Genomic DNA, 19,911 nt, shown 5'->3' with positions numbered 1-19,911 from the left:
TCGATTGACAGCCCTGTCAAATAAATACAATGTAAATTCACGTCTCATGACATTGTAATGCACATTGAATGGAAGATCAAGGTGGAATATCCTGTGAAGTGCACTTAACAGGGTGCTTATGATCAAATAGGAAAACTCCTGAAGTAATAAGAGATACAGTGTTGTGCCCCGCCCCGCAGTGAAGCTCAAGTTAATTTAATTTAGTAGGGCTGAAATGATTAGTTGACATTATCGACCATGTTTATTTAGAGCGTGCAATAATGCGGTTTGACCAGTGTGTAGCGCAGTGTGTGTGCTGTAGCGCAAGACTGTAATTCAGCCCTCCTCGATGCAATTCAAGAGAAGAAGAGATACCGCACTCAGCTGCTTCAGAGAAATGCACACGAGCCGAACCGAATCCCGTTTGGATATGAAAATATTTGATTTGCGCTTTCTTCTCAATAACGAAATAGACATTTGTTATGTATGACAGTATTTTAACTGGATATTCAAATTATATTGATTTACCAGTGAAATAATCGATGATTAGCCGATTAATCGTTCTAATAATCGTAAGATTAATCGATTATCAAAATAATCGTTTGTTGCAGCCCTAATTTAAAGGGGTCATATAATGCTACATGCACTTTTACATGTTGTTTGAGCTGAAAAGTGACGTCACACAGTCGAGGGACCCCACGATTGTTTGATTGACAGCAGTGTGCATTTATGTTCGCGCAAATCATTCATGATCCAGCCTCACCCACAGAAGCAGTGAGTTTAATGTATTTAAATTAATCATTGCAAATAATTACTTTCTAATTAGCAAGTTTCACTATGAATGTGGCAAAAGTAAACAGTCTCTCAAAGAGCAAATCAGAGGAGAGGGGCGGGGTCAGCAGAGCTCGTTAGCATTAAAGGAGAATTCCAGTGTTCTGAAAAGAGCTATTTTTTACAGGGTGAAAATTTGTATTTTACACTACCATTGTGAAATTTTAAACAAACGGTTACAGACTTTTCATCAAGACCCTAAAGAATAATATCAGCTTGTGGAAAATAGGCATTTTATGACCCCTTTAATTTTCTGTATAGTGTTGGATCACAACAGAAGTCATTCAAGATCATGTTTCCTACAGAACAGGTCTCTACTTAGTCTTTTATCAAACAAACTAAATGGTCTTATGTTATTTATATGACAGCATGTCAAATCTTTCTCCACATGTTAGTGTGTTTACAATTCACCTCTGCTCTGAGTTCCCCCCCCGATGCGCACAGACACATGCCCACACACACTCCTACAGAACCAAACACAAAAATATACTAAAAAATATCTCCCCAGTACTGTTAACCTAGAGGAAACACTGAGATACATACAAAACGTGCAGAGTTGTGAATGCCAAGACTTTACTGTCAACCACGTTTAATTGCTTTTATCTAAATTTGTATACTTTTCTATTTGCAGGCTTCAGACCTTCAAGATGAACAAATCAGTTCCAAAAGAAAAGTAATTTTGAAAAGATTACAGCAAATTAAAAGCAATAATGCAAATCCCCCACTTGTGACCAAGCCTGAAGAGCTTGGTAGAGCGGTGGACACTAGTCTAATCAACCAGAGGAGGATGAAGTTCCCACAGATGCTGGCAAAAAACTTTAAAAAAGCAATGGAGGAAAATAAAGATCTGAAATTGCAAATAGCTGTCTTACGTCAGCGTATAAAGACACTTGAAAGTCGTCTGACAGTTCAAGTTGTCAGAAATAAATTTGAAAAAACAAAGCACCAGTCCTCTGAAACCCAATTTGGTGAGTATTTCAGATGGGGGTGGGTCATTTATTCTCATATAAAAAAAAAGATGTGTTTGTAGGACTTTGATTTACACTTCATGTACTTTCCTGTTACGTATATGGTAAATATCCTGTACTTAAAGGCTAGTGAGTGGAAACTCAAGGTACTTACATGAAGTGTATGTTTATGCTAACAAATAAGAAACACTGCGGTACTTAACAGTTGTACATCAGTGGTAATTATTCTGTACAGACACCCAAGAGTGTGTAAGAATGCTCACTTACAGTTAGTGCCCATACATAGTGACTAATTAGATACTTTACTGTACTGACTAATCAGTCTTGTAGGCTAGAATATTTACTTCACACTTATGTGAGAATAATTCTGATTACTCATTCACAGAAAACAATATATTGATTTAAAACTGTTAAGATATGTTTTCTGCTCACATTTTCTGTTTGACCCTTGGTTGGAATTAAACAATTTTTTTCAAAAAGAACCAAAATTTCTAAAATTTCTTTTCTTGCACTGCACACACCTCTCTCTCTCTCTCTGCATCTGCTCTATTCAGTGAGTGGCCTCGTGCCCACAACAGTTTATAAAGCATACTCAAATGCAGATGAGTGCGGACGGACGAGCTCCACACATGCGCAGTACGATCTACTTCCTGAATCTACTATTGTACGCAGAACATTCACGCGGTCTCAAAAACTGCCTGCATGCAGATGAGGTGCGGGGCTATCCGCGAGCCCTCCTGATAACAAAAATCACATAATGCAGACGGTGCACAAACGCTCACTGCCAAAGTACACCTGGGCCTTCTAAGTTAAGAATTTGCAAATTGTATATAATGAGCTTGTATATCCTGAATTCATCTTCCATATTTTATTATATATTTATATGATATATATGTTTTTTAGTCAATCTGTCTAACTAGTGTTCTTTTTGAAGTTCGATATTACAGGTGATCGTGTATCTGCACATTCAACAAGTGACACGTGAGAGAGTGAGTACGCGCTTTGCGCGCACCCTTAAATAGCCTGCCGTTGAAAAAAAACGTTTTTTTCAAAAACACGGCTGAATGAAATTACAAACAATCAAAACTAAATTCCACGTCGGCGAATCGTCAGTAAACAAGCAGATGGACAGGTGCACAGAGAGACCTCTGTGAAAGAAGCTTCAATTAAAGAGTTATACGATGTTTTAGTGTAATCAGGTCACTCTCTCCTCCGCACCCGGTCGAGCAAGAGTGGAGACACAATCAAACAACACAGTCCACGAGGAAGAACGGCAATATAAAATCGACTTCTTGTTACCACTACGCGGAAATGGTATGTATATGTAGCTTAATTTGTGCCTGCTCATGTTGATGTGAACATATTTCTGTATCTGGGTTGTACATGTTTGTTATTAATTTTTAAAGTACTCTACTCATGACGACGATATCGTATGACGTCATGACCATCGTTCGTCGTGTGGAATGTTGTTTTTTTCACAATAATCTTAGTCTTTTATAAAGGAAAATGAAGATAATATAAAATTAAAAGCATGAAGAGCACTTAGTTCGTTTATCAATAAATGTATTACTCAGAAACAGTGTAGAAAATATTTAAAAGGAGTAAAATAAGTAGATAATGAACTGAAGGAAATCTCTAGTATTTTTTTAAGAGGGTAGTGATCAAATCTGTAAAATGTTTTAATGTAAAAAAAAATCAAATATGAGTGTCCAGATAATGAAAAAAGAACTTAAGCTTTTCAATGAGATCTTTTTATTTTATATGATCAAAGAACAATCAATTTCTGAAATATTGATATAGCGCGGTCAGGTCATCTCGGCTATGGAGTAACACACACCTGTGAATCGCCACAGACAAAACTTAGAGAAGTAGCTCTGTTTCGCGGGATGCGTGCATTTCTGTTTAATAACCGCTCTATTTATATTCTATTCTAGTCACTATTTCATATTCACCCCGTTGTCTGACAACAAATCATAAATCAAGGAATAAAAAATAATAATAAAATACTGTTTGTTGAGAATTTAGCTGCATCAAAATACAGTATGTGGGCACAGAGAAGCAAACAAACGGAATAATAAATATACAGTTTGCATGTTCAGGAGAATTGAGGTGCTCTGTAGAGTGAAAATATAAACAACCTTGTCAATTGCTCAGTGCAAAGACATACAGGTCCTTCTAAAAAAATTAGCATATTGTGATAAAGTTCATTATTTTCCATAATGTAATGATAAAAATTAAACTTTCATATATTTTAGATTCATTGCACACCAACTGAAATATTTCAGGTCTTTTATTGTTTTAATACTGATGATTTTGGCATACAGCTCATGAAAACCCAAAATTCCTATCTCAAAAAATTAGCATATTTCATCCGACCAATAAAAGAAAAGTGTTTTTAATACAAAAAAAGTCAACCTTCAAATAATTATGTTCAGTTATGCACTCAATACTTGATCGGGAATCCTTTTGCAGAAATGACTGCTTCAATGCGGCGTGGCATGGAGGCAATCAGTCTGTGGCACTGCTGAGGTGTTATGGAGGCCCAGGATGCTTCGATAGTAATATCCTTAAGCTCATCCAGAGTGTTGGGTCTTGCGTCTCTCAACTTTCTCTTCACAATATCCCACAGATTCTCTATGGGGTTCAGGTCAGGAGAGTTGGCAGGCCAATTGAGCACAGTAATACCATGGTCAGTAAACCATTTACCAGTGGTTTTGGCACTGCGAGCAGGTGCCAGGTCGTGCTGAAAAACGAAATCTTCACCTCCATAAAGCTTTTCAGCAGATGGAAGCATGAAGTGCTCCAAAATCTCCTGATATCTAGCTGTATTGACCCTGCCCTTGATAAAACACAGTGGATCAACACCAGCAGCTGACATGGCACCCAGACCATCACTGACTGTGGGTACTTGACACTGGACTTCAGGCATTTTGGCATTTCCTTCTCCCCAGTCTTCCTCCAGACTCTGGCACCTTGATTTCTGAATGACATGCAAAATTTGCTTTCATCCGAAAAAAGTACTGTGGACCACTGAGCAACAGTCCAGTGCTGCTTCTCTGTAGCCCATTTCCTGCACACCTGTGCACGGTGGCTCTGGATGTTTCTACTCCAGACTCAGTCCACTGCTTCCGCAGGTCCCCCAAGGTCTGGAATCGGTCCTTCTCCACAATCTTCCTCAGGGTCCGCTCACCTCTTCTCATTGTGCAGCGTTTTCTGCCACACTTTTTCCTTCCCACAGACTTCCCACTGAGGTGCCTTGATACAGCACTCTGGGAACAGCCTATTCGTTCAGAAATTTCTTTCTGTGTCTTACCCTCTCGCTTGAGGGTGTCAATGATGGCCTTCTGGACAGCAGTCAGGTCAGTCTTACCCATGATTGCGGTTTTGAGTAATGAACCAGGCTGGAAGTTTGTAAAAGCCTCAGGAATCTTTTGCAAGTGTTTAGAGTTAATTAGCTGATTCAGATGATTAGGTTAATAGTTCGTTTAGAGAACCTTTTCATGATATGCTAATTTTTTGAGATAGGAATTTTGGGTTTTCTTGAGCTGTATGCCACAATCATCAGTATTAAACAATAAAAGACCTGAAATATTTCAGTTGGTGTGCAATGAATCTAAAATATATGAAAGTTTAATTTTTATCATTACATTATGGAAAATAATGAACTTTATCACAATATGCAAATTTTTTGAGAAGGACCTGTAAGTAATGAGAAACATTTCTATGTTCTTTTTCATACGAGTAAAGCCCCTTCCGCACTGGGATTCAGGAAAATAAATGTGACGCAGCAATGGTTCCTGGGTCGCTAAGTTTTGCTCCTTTCACACTGCCAATGATTTCCCAGAATATGTGCGTGCGTTCACACACCACCCTTGTAGTCTAGATGGAAATAGGGGTCCACGCGCACCCTCTGGCTTTATATATACCACCTGATTTTTTAAAATCCTTAAAGTGTCTATTTTCATAATCTGCCAGGTGCCAAGCTGAAATAATGTCCCAAAGGGTTCTTTTTTAACCCTTTGCTGCACCCGACCGGAACCCGAAAAATCGTGAAATAGAAAGAGGCATATCATTAGAAGTAAATAACATACAGAGACAAATGAACACATTTTACCATACAATTCTGACCCCAGGAATTTAATGGAGTGGTTATTTTTGACATTTGACAAAATATTGACCTTATTTCTGGACAAAAATTGCAAAAAATGGCCAAAGATGTGTAGAGGATCAACTATTTTTGTTTTCTCAAGCGCATAGGGTGATTTGTTTTCCACAACATATTATTTCTTTATCATTCAAGTGTCTATTTTAAGATATAATTGGGTACAAGGTGAAATAATGTCTAAAATGCTTAATTTTTAACCCTTTGCACCAAACCTGAAAAATATTTTGATGTAAACAACTCACGGAGACAAATGGACACATTTTCCAATATAATTCTGACCCCAGAAATTGTTATTTGTCATGTTTTATAACAGCTTGACCATCTGTGGTCAAAAAGAGCAAAAATATTTAATTTGACAGCGTTTTTATTATACTTTAACTGCCTGAAATAGGGTTTATTTGAACCTTTCACTTCACCAATACAAAAATTCTCCCAATAAAATCAAAGTGATGGGGGTCTCTATGACAGTGGCAAAACAGGCTGAACACAGATTGTGATATATTCTGACAGGATTTGGTCTGAGAAGAGTTTTTCTGACAGGAAAATTAATTTTCCTGAGCTAACTTGAACTCAAATCGAGATATATGAATGATTTTTACAATGTTAGGAAGAAATTACAGTATAATAAAATATATTCTGAAAGGATTTGGCTTAAGAGGATGGTTTCTGAAACCAAAAAGGCATTTTTGAGGATTTTTCCCCCTCAAATTAATGTAGCTTAATTTACCATCATTTGTTCATGACCTTTTAAAAATGAAAAATGAATTAACTTGATTTGAGTTAAAAAACCACACCATGTCCTCAAGATACGGGCAGGAACGTCTCTTCATGGGTCCACACACTACCACATGCGAAACCGCTCTCCTCACACTGACCTCCGATGCGGAGAAGATGACCGTCTGTCTCAGTGACTGGGGATGAGCAGGACCTCTTTTCAAGAGGAGGTCACTTGAGAGAAACTGAATTATCAAACACTGTCCGAAACATTACTAATATTTAACAATCGATTTTCATTTACCATTACTTTATAGATGCAGGTTCCAAGGATGATAAATGTGAGGGACACAGAAGTCCCCATCTTGGACGTGGGGATAAAAAGCGGCTCCAGAGTCCTTGAGGTGTCGTTATGGCGGGACCAGGCCTTGTCCAAACTTAAAATGAATGACACCGTACTCATTTCTCACCTTCGAGCAAGCGCCAGGGCCACAAACTTCAGCTCAACCATCCACACAACTGTGGAGGTACGTCACATACACATTAGAGCAGGGCAACTGAAGCATAATCAAACATGCCTGAAACATACGTTAGACTTTACAAAGATCTTTCAGTTGTGTTTGATTGTTTTGTTGCATTTAAACATTTTTACTCCTAAATTATCATGTGGTAACTATTTCATGAAATCAATAACACACCCAAGACTGCATTGTGCCATGACAATATTCATCATATAGCACTGCCCTTCATAAATTGTGTGTAAACATAACTATCCTAATAAAACTAAAGCAAAATCATTAGATAAATTATCATTAAATCAGTTTTTCTGCGGTTTGCAAGGTTCTGGAGCAAGGATCAGTGGCGGAGGCAATGGTGGTGATTGGCTTGTCCGAAGCGTTTGGTGAGGTCTCCTTGCTCTTCAGCGAGTACACACAGCTCCTGAGTGAGTGTTGAAGATCTGCTGTGCCAGATCACACTTCATTTGGAAGTAGTACATGAACATAGAAAAATTGAAAAAATGTATTATGTTGATTAAATGTACATTTTTTAGTTGTGTGAAATAGTTCTTTTACCTGTAATTGTTTGTTTTATTCTATATTATTATAATATTATATATTATATTGTTCTTTATAGATTGTTTATTTATTGATATAGATAGTATTACTTTGTTTATCTAACATTATTTTCAATTTATCCTATTGTTATTCAATTTAAAGTGATTTATTCTGTTTGTGTTCAAGTGAATTTTAATACATTGAGACATTTCTTCTGTTCCTCATGATTTTATATTGTAATTTGATCATTTGTTTTATTTTTTGTTATTTACTATTAATAAAGTAAACATATATTGTTATAAAACCGTTGAAAGTGTGATTGTGTGCAGTGGGTTAAGTAGCACTTGATGTCTATGTGACGTACAGGACCCACAGAAAACAACCAGAGTCTGATGTGTTTATCACCTCCCTACTATACACACAAATGTTTAGTGCTGCTCTGATCTTAATGCTGCCAAGTCTGTTAAACATAAATAATAAGATCATTAATCAGTTTCAATTTAAACATTTAATTACTAGTCATTAACTAAAAGTTACATTTTATCTCTTTCCTCCCCCTTGCCATCTTTTTTTTTAAATACACTATACAAATACACTATAATTGTTTATAAGTGTCTTATTACAGTAATTTATTGCTGTAAATTATAACAGCTTATTCTAAATTGACATAATATCTATATAGAGAATGTGTATACATAGTTTTTAGATGAATGATATCATTAAAAGAAAGTGCTGGCGACACCTGCTGGTCAAAAACAGTAATGTGCCTTTTAACAGCCTAAATTAGAGTACTGATAATAACGAGCACATTTCCAGCTTTAAGGGCTTTTGTTTAAATATATATATTTACCTAATTAAATATTTTGTCCTTTCTGTCAAAGAGTTCAATTTAATCATACCTATTGTTCTTTTTTAACACAAATTACAAAATAAAAAAATGGAACTCATTACAGAGGCTTCAATATAAAATAATAATAATAATATTAATAATAATTATCGTCAATCAGTGCTCCTGGTATTGTAATAATGAAACAAAAGAATACATTAATCATGTGAAGGTCATTCTTGTATGCATGCGCAGTCAGTAACCGCTCTTGGATTAGTTAATTGCTTCTTATTCATTAGACAATCAAGACACTTGTATTTTCATAAGATGAAAACTAAACGATTAGAAACCAATATCTTATGTCGTATCTGCTCTTCTTAGCGAAATAATACACAGTTTTCAGTGCTCACTGAGCACATGGCGTGAATACAGGATAAACTCCCGCGGTTTCAGGAGATTTTGGGTGTGTTCGATTTGCGCAGACAAATTAAAGTACCGCGAGATCGAGCGATTGGAAAACACGAGCGCTATCTGCTCTCATACAGCTCTCGTGGTACTTTGTAGTGCTGTTTTGCTCTTGAACGAATCGTTCTTATGAGCCGGTTCACAAAATGAACTGAATCGACTGTAGTTCCAGGTAAATGACGCAGGACGCACAGCCAAAGTAGCACGCCCAACTCGGAAAGAACCGAATGAGCCAGACATCTACCCGTCAGATTTTACTAACAGGGTTTTATCAATATTGTGTCCTTTCTCTCATGTTGAACAACATTTAATGCATCTGCACTACTGTAAGGGTAGCTTTAGACTTTAATAAAAACACAATCTAATAGGAAGAAGAAATATTTATTGCTGGTTTCCTGTAACTGTATCCCATCATGCGTTTTCTTTTTATTGTAAAAGTGACATCCAGGGTTTATCAGACTGGATTATTTCTTTCTTTTAGTTTAGACATGTGGGATCTGCAATTGTACATCCGTAGCTGCGTTTACATGGACACTACTAATCCGATCGTAATAGGACGAGAAGCACAATCAGAATTAAAAAGACACATGTAAACACGTCAATTGGATTAAATTAACTTGATCCAACTAAAATGGGGTGGATAATCTCTTTTGTAATCCGATTGAGAGGACATGTTAACACTTGATCAGTCATGTAAACGCACACATCAACCCCATCACTTTATTCAGCGTTCAGCGTTCATGTTAACACCACGTTCAGATTCGTCAATCAGATGGAAGCAAAAAAACCTATTCTGACAGGATTCTACCGTTACCATTTGCTGCTGTTGCCATCTACAGTGACACCTATTTAACAAAGGGAGGAACAGGGAGAATTAGTACATTATAGGCTACACCAAAAATGTAAATGCTTTCACTGATGACAACACATGTTTTCACCTGACACCTTCATGTTTTATCAGTTAGGATACCATTCTAATATTTCTTATCAATGCTGTTCTAGCCAGACATGACTCAAATGGGTAAACATGAGTAAATGTATAGAAACCACACAGCAGCAGACTGAAACGAACCTTACTTGTGACTAAGTACATACTAATCATCACCAGATGGATTGTGACAAAGTACAGATCCCCTTCTACAAAGAAAGAAGAACAAAACCTTGGTGATGGGCGAAAGGTGTACCTGGCGCAAGTGAGAGGAGAAGCTCCACACCTCCACAGGGATTTTCTGATCTTAGAGTCGGCATGAAATCAAATTTGACAAATCTTCTTTTTATATGTAATATTGTAGTGTTTATTATAAATGATTTATCTGTACACTTCATTATTTTTTTAAATTCATGTACCCTTATAATCTTTAATCAAATACATTACCCCACCGTCCCCCCTCGAAACGTGCTCTCTTCTCTCTCGGTCACGTGCCATGGCGAAGGGGTGCGTCCAGAGCGATGAGGGTGTCTGTCTCGTTTCTGCACCGCCTCTCAGAGAAACTTGGCAGTGTCAGTCATCTCAGACAGCAATATGGTGGTCAGGTGTATTTTTGGTTGCGCTCTTCCTCACGTCCTCTTTTCTATCCCCAAAGAACCAATCCTGCGAGCCCGCTGGCTCGAATTCCTTCATTTTAAAGGAGGAGGAATAACAGAGAATTCGTGTTTGTGTGCAAGGCACTTTACTGATGAATCTTTTAAGAATTTGATGCGATATAAAATGGGAATAGTCCAAATTCTGCATTGGACAGACACGGCTGTCCCATCGGTGTACACAGTCGGAACGACAACGGATGTGAAGGTTAGTAAAAAAAAGATGGGTGTTCTGAAATGCCGCTTTGTGTGTTTTATTCGTCTGATAGACACTTACACGCAAAAACTGTGACCAGCATTGGTATACAAGGGACATTCTCCACCCCAAACGACGGAGTAAAGGCAATGTTATATTCTACCTTTGTATATATATATATATATATTTTTATATTAGGAGCAAATATTTATATACATGTATTTCATTGATTGTTTCCCACCATTGTGTTCAAATTTCAGCGGTTCAAGTAAAACCCATGTGCCCCTCTGTGTCCTGCTCTACTGAGGATCTTTGTGCCTTCATCGACCCTGCTTTTACTACGTCCACACCACTCAGAAGGCCACGGATGGATAATAGCATTGATGAGGTCAAACACACCTCATCGAGTATAAAGGACTTTTGATTCCACATTTGATCCTGATACCACTCAAGAGGATAGTCAAAAGTAAGTCTGTTTTGCTGTTATGCTGTGTGTGTGTGTGTGTGTGACTTAATTTAGTTTACAGTAATGTTTATGTGTCCTGCTTTTTGTATAGGGTTTGCCAACCCCTCTACAGTGCAGTAAAATACATAGTGTACGAGGAGAACTTGCTGGACCTATTTAGTGTGTGCACAGACCTGCACTGTAAACAAATTCGTGATTGGAACCTTTGTGTCAGTCACACAGGTAATTACAACACACCTTTAAAAATACACACATACATACACATACATATATAAATATCATCAAAACAGATGATCATTTGTAGTATTATTGCACAGATATGTTCTCACTGTGTCCACAAACCCAGTGGAGCAGCCAGCCGTTCATCAAGAATATACCAGCTGGCAGCAACAAAAAAACAGCACCTACATACAGTAAGCTGTTTAATCTTTAAAAAGCGGGATGGGTATCAACCATATGGAAGTTAGTTTCCACCACTAAATAAATGTGATTGTGACTTCTTATTCTCACAATTCTGACTTTATGCAAGATAAAAACTCAGATTAAAAAAAAGGTAATTGTGACTTCACAATTTTTCTTTTTTTTTTTTTTAATTAAAAAAAATAGATTATATTGTTGCTTGTTTTAGCAGGATGTGATTGTAAAATAATTTTGCACTGTTACAACAAGATTATTTTTACCATTTTAGATGATGTGGACACCCTGCTGAAGATGCTGTTTGAAGAAGTCATTCCCAACCCTGGCCCATACCAGGAACACATGAGTGAACTGAATGTCCCTGACAATCTGTGTGCTGCCTTCCAAAGGCCCGACATGGCTTTCACAGAACATTTAATGTATGAGAGAGAAAAAGAATGCGGGAGTCTGTGAATGAGTTTTTTTATTATTGTACAGTGTGTGACAAAAAAATGCATGCAGTCTAGTGTAAATAGTTATCAAACAAGGCAATAACTCAGAACTATACAGTTCTGCAAAAGAAGTCAAATGAGAAATAAATGGTACAAATCCAGTCTTGGCATTGAAACACTTTATTATGAAGCATGCAACCGAGGCAGTTGGAATCCTCTGTATTGTTCAGAAGGAAATGCATACCTGATTTTTGTGACGGTATCGCCTGAAAGTGGAATTGTAGTAAAAACTTGTCAACCAGTTATGATTAACATAACAAAACATAAAACTTTGAGATGTGAAGTTTACATTACAGCATATAGAACAGTGACTTGTGCTGAATAATAGTTGTAGCTCAGGTATTTGATATTACTTACTCCTCCTCTGTAAAGCCTTCTTGGTCATAATCGCCATAATATTGGAGCATGGATGCATACTCGATTTGCAGAACCCACGGATTGAGACAGACTGCTTTGAACCCCGGATGCTGAGTCATGTATTCGGGTTGGGGGTGAGCTTCAGAACACTTGTCCATAGCCTTTAAAACAGTGATAAATATATAAAATAACATCAACTATAATGTTTTGGGTTTTTCCTCCTGATGTTTTATCAAGTTGAATCTATCCTTGCTCACACTTTATCTAGGCTACTGGTTAAATCTGTGTGTGTGTGTGTGTGTGTGTGTGTATGTATATGAATAGCTCAGATGCAAAAGCCTGAAACTTTCTTCTAGAATGATCATTTTTAGGCTTTTGCATCCGAACTCTTCATATATATATACACACACATACACACACATACGTGTTTAGCTATCCTTGTGAGGACCATGACCACATAGCATGTTGTGAGGACCCTGGTTTCTGCTGACACTAGAAGGCTGAAAAAAATCGTTTGACCACTAGAAGGGTGTATATAGCCACACTATCAGCTCAAATGTTCTCACACACGACACTCACTGAACTCTGGTGAAGTTGGCGGCGCTGTGAGGACCGAGCCGGTTGCTGGGCAGATTACATGATACTTAGCGCCTCTAATGGACGTTCACCCGAAAATGCAGGGAAACGTGACCGGAAGTCAACATTATCCTGTAGTATTTTCGCCTTAAGGGATATTTTGAGAATGATTTCTGCATAATTAAAATGGACGACGATTGTGCGTCGGAGACATTGAACTGTGGAAAAAACAACATGGTCACAAAGGTAAGTACTTTTATCTTAGAAGTTATAGCCTACTTTAGAACACCATAATGATAATAATAACAATTATAATAACGGAAGCTCATTTCCGCCACAGAATAAAACTGTTTTACGAGTTTTTAACTAACAATTCTGACGTTATATCGCGCAAATTCTGAGAAAACAAATGATCTTTTAACATGTTTTAATCTATGGCAGAAACAAGCTTTAAAGAAATCTTTATGAAAGTAACATGTTCTAATTATTATTTATTTCTGTTATAGTGGAATCAAGTGGAAAGGACTCTTGGATTTGTCAAGATTTTATCTATTTTAAATTAAGTTTAGAAACGGAGTGACATTTTAATTTGGATTCTTAAAGATTGATGTGATCATCCACAAATGTTCTTTTTTCTTTTATTTAAATGTTTTTTTATTATTATTGTTAGCAAAATCCTAATGGGCTGTTTTGTTACAATTTGAAGAGTAAAATTATGCTGGTTTCATTATATGCATAAAATAAAGGTTTATTCTGTCTTTTCAAGTGTTTTAATCTAATATTATACACTTAAGCCTGTCAACATGTATATGGGTTATTTCAGCTCAAACCTATAATATAAACAACTTATAATTATTATGATTCAAATCAGACAAAAGTGACAAGAAAAAAGCATCTGTTCCAATTAACAGTGATGACTGATGGCACTCAGTTGACCACAGACACGGTCAGCTTCAGTTTGATCATTAGAGCAGTTGAGTGAACTACCCATTTTGTTGTGAACTATTTTAAGCCATACTAGACAAACACAATACAAACTCCACAATTATAAATCAGCAGAAATTTATTTTTTCACATAGCATATTTATGCTTCTTTACATCAGTCCACAAACTCAACTGCAATAACTCTTGTGCTAACTGTGGTCTGATAATCTCATTAATACAATACAGCGCTTAATAACCTGAAGCTGTTCTGACTTTTATTCATTCTCAGGATATGAATTCTTGATAGTTAAATGTTCTCTAATAAAAATGCTAATTTTTTATATCAACAATTACATTTCCACTAGTAAAGACTTCAATTCTTGATTTCTGTAATTGTATTTTCACTAGTGAAATCCCACCATAGGCTGACATTCTAATTCAGTTCTTGATATCAGAAATACTAATTGTTCATTTCAGGAATTACTCTGTTGTTACTAGTGAAAAATTTATTAATTTAATTGCTAATAGTGACAATGTTAATTTCTGATATCTGAAAATGTATTTCTGATATCAATAATTAGAAGTGTATTTTTTAGATATATAAAATGTATTTCTTATTGTAAACAATGACATTCATGAAATCAGAAATGAACATTGTTGCTAATAGCGATTAAATTGCAGATATCAAGAAAACACATTTTCACTAGTAAAGAAAGTAATTCCTGAAATCAACAATCCGTATTTCCGATACTGATAATGAATTTGAATTGCCTATGGTGAGATTTCACTAGTGAAAATACAATTACAGAAATCAAGAATAGAAGTCTTTACTAGTGGAAAAGTAATTGCTGATATATCAAGAATTCATATCCTTAGAATGGATAAAAGTCAAAACAACTTGCCTTCACACATGCAAGTTAATTCAGCGACGTCCTCTTCTTTCTGGTTTGGATGGTATTGTGAACATGATTTTTAATGTCTCTCCAATGTCTGCTCTGAAGTGCTGGCTCTGCATCTATGCACTCGATGCATTTGTCTTTCCCCGGGACTCTCAATAAGGTTATGCAACTTCCAAGTTGCCGCCAAACTGCTTTTTTTTCGGCATCACTCCAAGGCCTTCTTTTAATCATTTTCTGCGCAGCAGAACCTAAATAAACAGAAAGACACATCGTTCCATCAAAGTCAACAAATCATGGAATCATAGGCACACACATAAAACAATCAATTTTCATATTTCACGTCATGTAAAAAGTTGCATACAATAGGTTACACCGGGAACACTTCCCATAACACCCCATGTACTCGTGAATAGGGATAGGCATTTCAAGCAAAAATAATATTCAATGATTGCTGGGAATTATTTGATTATTATTTGAAAATCACAACCCACCCCCAATTCACACAAGCTAGCATGTAAAGAGACACACACATAAACTGAGAGCGAGAGCAACCATTCATGCTTTCCATCTGCATGATAACAAACTGTTTCATTAATTAACTTAATCCATTTAATGATTGTAACGTGCTGAAACATATTAATATAATAAACAACCGAATGACGGCACTAAATTAACATAACAGTCTGATGATTACCATATATCAACTGCTCATAAGGCTATAGCATTTCACTTCATAAACTGTATGTATTTCTATTTCAAAAAATGAGCATGAACATAATAAAATATAAAACTAGTTCATCTATTATCCATGATTGATTGAATATCACCTCAAGCTTAATGATTTTAGGCTAGACGTAATGTGAATAGCTTGAATGTTGGCTAAACACTAACTGCACTAATGTGAACATTAACATTATGTTGGTCATAACAATAACCTATCTCACATTTTTATATAAAAAAAGTAACATGTTCGGGATGAAGAAGGGAGCGCCGTTTGTTCATGATTAGACTGACCATAGAGAACACGTTTCTGATGCCACAGACATCGCGACACGCACAAGGAAAGCCTTTGCTAGTTTGGCCAGTCCGGGGTATTTGTGGTTTGGTTTTCCTCCAGTTCATTGGGAAACGTGGATGTGCGGGCATGGTTGTGTCTAGGGATGTAGCTATCGAATATTTTAGTAATCGAGTATTCTACCAAAAATTCCATCGATTAATCGAGTAATCGTATAAAATGTGTTTTTGCTTAATTAAAGTGCAATATTAATTATACAAGATAAAATAAGACTCCTGGGTCTTGTGACGGTCACGGAGGGACCGCACGTCCACCATGCTAATATATCTGTTTATCCCGAGGTTTACTGAAATCAGCCGGATTGGAGCTGTATCCAGATCAGATGAAGGACCTGCACCTAGACACGACTGCAAGAATCCCTAATGCAGAGTTAACACTGCATGATTTTCAGAGTAGTCCGATCGCAGCTCTTTTCACACTGCAGGATTTCCATGTGTTACACATGGTTGGAAAGCTTGGAGACTACACTTTCAGAATCTGTGAATAACTCAAAATGCCCCAGAACCGACTTGTGTTTCTTTTTTCCGTGATTGGTTACAAATGTTTTCCTCACAAAAAAATAATTTCTTTTCCACTTAAGGAAGAAAGACATGAACATCCTGGATGGCACTTGGGTGAGTAAATGATCAGGACATTTTCTTTTTGGGGTGAGCTAATCCTTTAAGGTGAACAATAACTTTCTTGTAGAGCAAAAACAATCTCTGTTCCCTAAATGTGTGCGTTATAAAACAATCTGTGTTATAAAAAAAGCTATATAAATGAAGATGACTAGACTTGTAATGGCCCAAGGGCAGTATGGCCAAGAGGTTAAGACACCCCTAATAGTACATGCACACGACTGGGCAGCTAGGGTATTTTGTAGGTGGTTACTAGGGTACTTCCAAGCAGTTGCTAGGGTGTATAAGGTGGTTATTCATCGTCAACAAAGAAGCTTACCATTTCTGTCAGTCTTAGAGGATCTCTTCATTTTGGTCTTTATGTAAGTGTCAGGGCCTTGTGGGTGAAGAGAAGAGACAGCCAATGATAGCCAATGATATACACTATACAGATGCTTCTTAATAAATTACCATGTGTTCATTTATTTCAGTAAACTCAAATTGTGGAACTTGTGTATTAAACAAATTCAATGCATACAGACTGAAGTACTTTTAAGTGTTTGGTTCTTTTAATTGTGATGATTTTAGCTCACATTTTAACATAAGGTTATATTTTCATTTAGAATTTTTTTTACCTGCAATATGCTCTTTAAAGTAATTCAGTCTGTGTGCATTGAATTTATTTAATACAAGTTCCACAATTTGAGTTGAATTACTAAAATAAATGTACTTTTCCACCACATTCTAATTTACTGAGATGTACTTGTATATATACATAATGTTGTATATATCATTGTATATACACAGTCTGTGCAGTAGATGATCACACTACTTACCATCTGAATCACAAGACTCCTCAGGATCAGGCTTCTTCTTCTGACCTCTGGATAACTCTGTAACAGAGAGAAATTAACATTAGGAGACATTTATTTTGAGTTACATCTGTATTGACTCTTTACAGTGCTCAGCGTAAATGACTACATCCCCTTTGAAAAGTAACATTTTAAACAATCTCAGTGAACACAAAAACTATTTCCAAAGTATTGACAAGGCAAGTTTTATATAACATCCGTTTAACTTATAACACAAAAGTCTTTAGATAACTGCAGTGAACTTGCATGCCTATTTTCTTCAACCCTTTTCATCAGAAAACGCTCCTGTCGACGACCTTTGAACTTCTTTAGATGACCTGGACGTCTCTGTGAGTTGTTTGGCTTTCCATCCTTTTTTTTTTACATTTTTGTACCACTTTTAAAAATTAGCTCAGCTCACAAGTAAATCTAAGGAAATGTAACAACTTATGGATGATGCTGCACATGTTGACACTGTTCGAACTAAATTGGACACTGAATACAAAGATTTGTATAAAGATTTCTGTCAGCCGAATCATGCTATTGAGGAATTTATACCTGATGAAGATTATGCAAAGTACCAGCATACATAGTTTGAACCAAGATCCTCCTCATGTGAAAGATTCATTACTGCAGTCAACAAGTGGATGAAACAGGTTGCAGAAAATGCTGAGCAAGCAATACAGTGCGATCAAGAAGTGAATCCTGAAGACAGCATTTCTTCTGTGTCAATGACTCCAAGTAAAAAACATAAGAAACATGGATCAGTAGGTATAAGATCTACAGCTTCTACAACTTCTTCTGCACGTATATCTGCTGAAGTAGAAAGAGCTGCACTACTTGTTAAACAGGCTGCATTGAAGAAGAAACAAGCTATTGAACGACAATAAGCTGAACTAAAAGCAAGAATTTGAGCTAGAAGTTGCTCTTGCAGCATCGGATGCAAAGATTCAAGTTATTTAGCAGTATGAAAGCAATCTGTCTTTGTCAGTAGGTCACAAAGAAATAGACCTGGAGTCAGGTAGAATAAATGGCTCATGAAGATGAACCGAAACAGGAAAGTCTGCCTGATAATCTGTTTCAACCTCTATGGCCACAGTCAACTAATAACACCATCCAAAGAGAGCCTTTTTCAGGTACAGAGGAAGACGTAGTTGAAACGTTATGCAATGCCATGGAGTGGCAAGCCAATATCAGTGAGTGCTTATTGAAGCATCATCAAAATATCCATGCTTCCTTTAATTGACATACCCATTTTCAAAGGAGATCCTCTTGATTATAAGCTGTTCATTCGGGCCTTCAAACATGGAGTTGAAGATCGTACTGATGATGATAAGGACCGTTTGTACTTCATGGAACAGTACACAACTGGAAAGCCTAAGGAACTGATTTGTAGCTGTCTACATATGAACCCAGCTGAAGGCTATCTTAGGGTGCTTTCACTAGCACTTTTGGTGCACACCCGGGTTCAATTGATGTCAGAGTTTGGTTCGTTTGGATGATGTGAACGTTGTCTTCCGTACTCGGATGCGCACCCGCGAAGCGTACCTGAGTCCGCTTAAAAACGGTAGACTGGGGTTCGCTTCATGTGAACTCTGGTACGGTTTGCTGCTTATGTGAACGCAATCGTACCAAATCGCGGATGTAAACCGCTTTTAATGACAAATTATTTGATGAAAATGTGTGTGTTTCACTCACTCACTGATGAGCATGACTGACGCGCTGCAAGCAGAGAGCTGTACAACTCATTTATGTTCGCCTTCAACGTTCTTTAGAGCATTTTCAGTATATTCGTAAGACAGACGCAAGTGCCGTTATGTACCGAAGCTTTATCAACAAAACGAACAGTTCAAAAACATAATACATAAAAGTGCAGAGAGTAAAGTTCTGCATTTGCCGCCTTCTCCTGTGCTGTCGTTACCAAGCAACGGGATAAACAGCTTGATGACGCAAGCGAACCGCGGTTCGGACTCAAATATTATAATATGAACACAGTCCTGCGGGGCCAGGGGGAGGAGGGAGCAACCGAACCTGGTTTCGGACCAGGCAAGTGAACCAAGTGTGAAAGCAGCCTTAAGGCAAAGGCAGCTTCTGAGAGAGCATTTTGGAAATTAGAATCAGATTGCAGTCGCATACATGAACAAAGCTCTACATTGGCCTTCTATCAAACCTGAAGATGGAGAAGAACTTCACTCCTTTTCATTGTTTCTGTCAGGATGCTGCAATGCGATGTCAGATATAAGTTACATGGAAGAGATGGATAACGCAGCAAATTTGAGAGCCATTGTGGTGAAACTTCCATACAAATTAAGAGAAAAATGGCGATCTGTTGCATGTGAAATTCAAGAAAAGCAAAAAAAGAGTGAAGTTCAAAGATTTGGTTCATTTCTTTAACAAGCGAGTAAAGATTTCTATTCATCCCGTGTTTGGAGACATAAAGGATAGTTCAACAACTAAAGGACAAGCTAAGTTACATGCA

At 37.0% G+C, this 19,911-nt stretch overlaps 1 long non-coding RNA gene across 1 annotated transcript; it reads left to right on the top strand.

The window, feature by feature from the left end:
* Positions 1-2,179: 2,179 nt before the first annotated feature.
* On the top strand, positions 2,180-7,912 carry LOC127952748 (uncharacterized). The gene is made up of 3 exons (XR_008153045.1): positions 2,180-3,092; positions 6,975-7,188; positions 7,507-7,912. It is a non-coding gene; the product is annotated as an uncharacterized LOC127952748 (long non-coding RNA).
* The last annotated feature ends 11,999 nt before the right edge of the window (positions 7,913-19,911 follow it).

The sequence above is a fragment of the Carassius gibelio genome, chromosome B3 (assembly GCF_023724105.1).
Source record: "Carassius gibelio isolate Cgi1373 ecotype wild population from Czech Republic chromosome B3, carGib1.2-hapl.c, whole genome shotgun sequence".
NCBI classification, from domain to species: Eukaryota; Metazoa; Chordata; class Actinopteri; order Cypriniformes; family Cyprinidae; genus Carassius; species Carassius gibelio.
The sequence above is the reverse complement of the archived record's forward strand: the minus strand, read 5'-3'. Positions and strand labels throughout refer to the sequence as shown.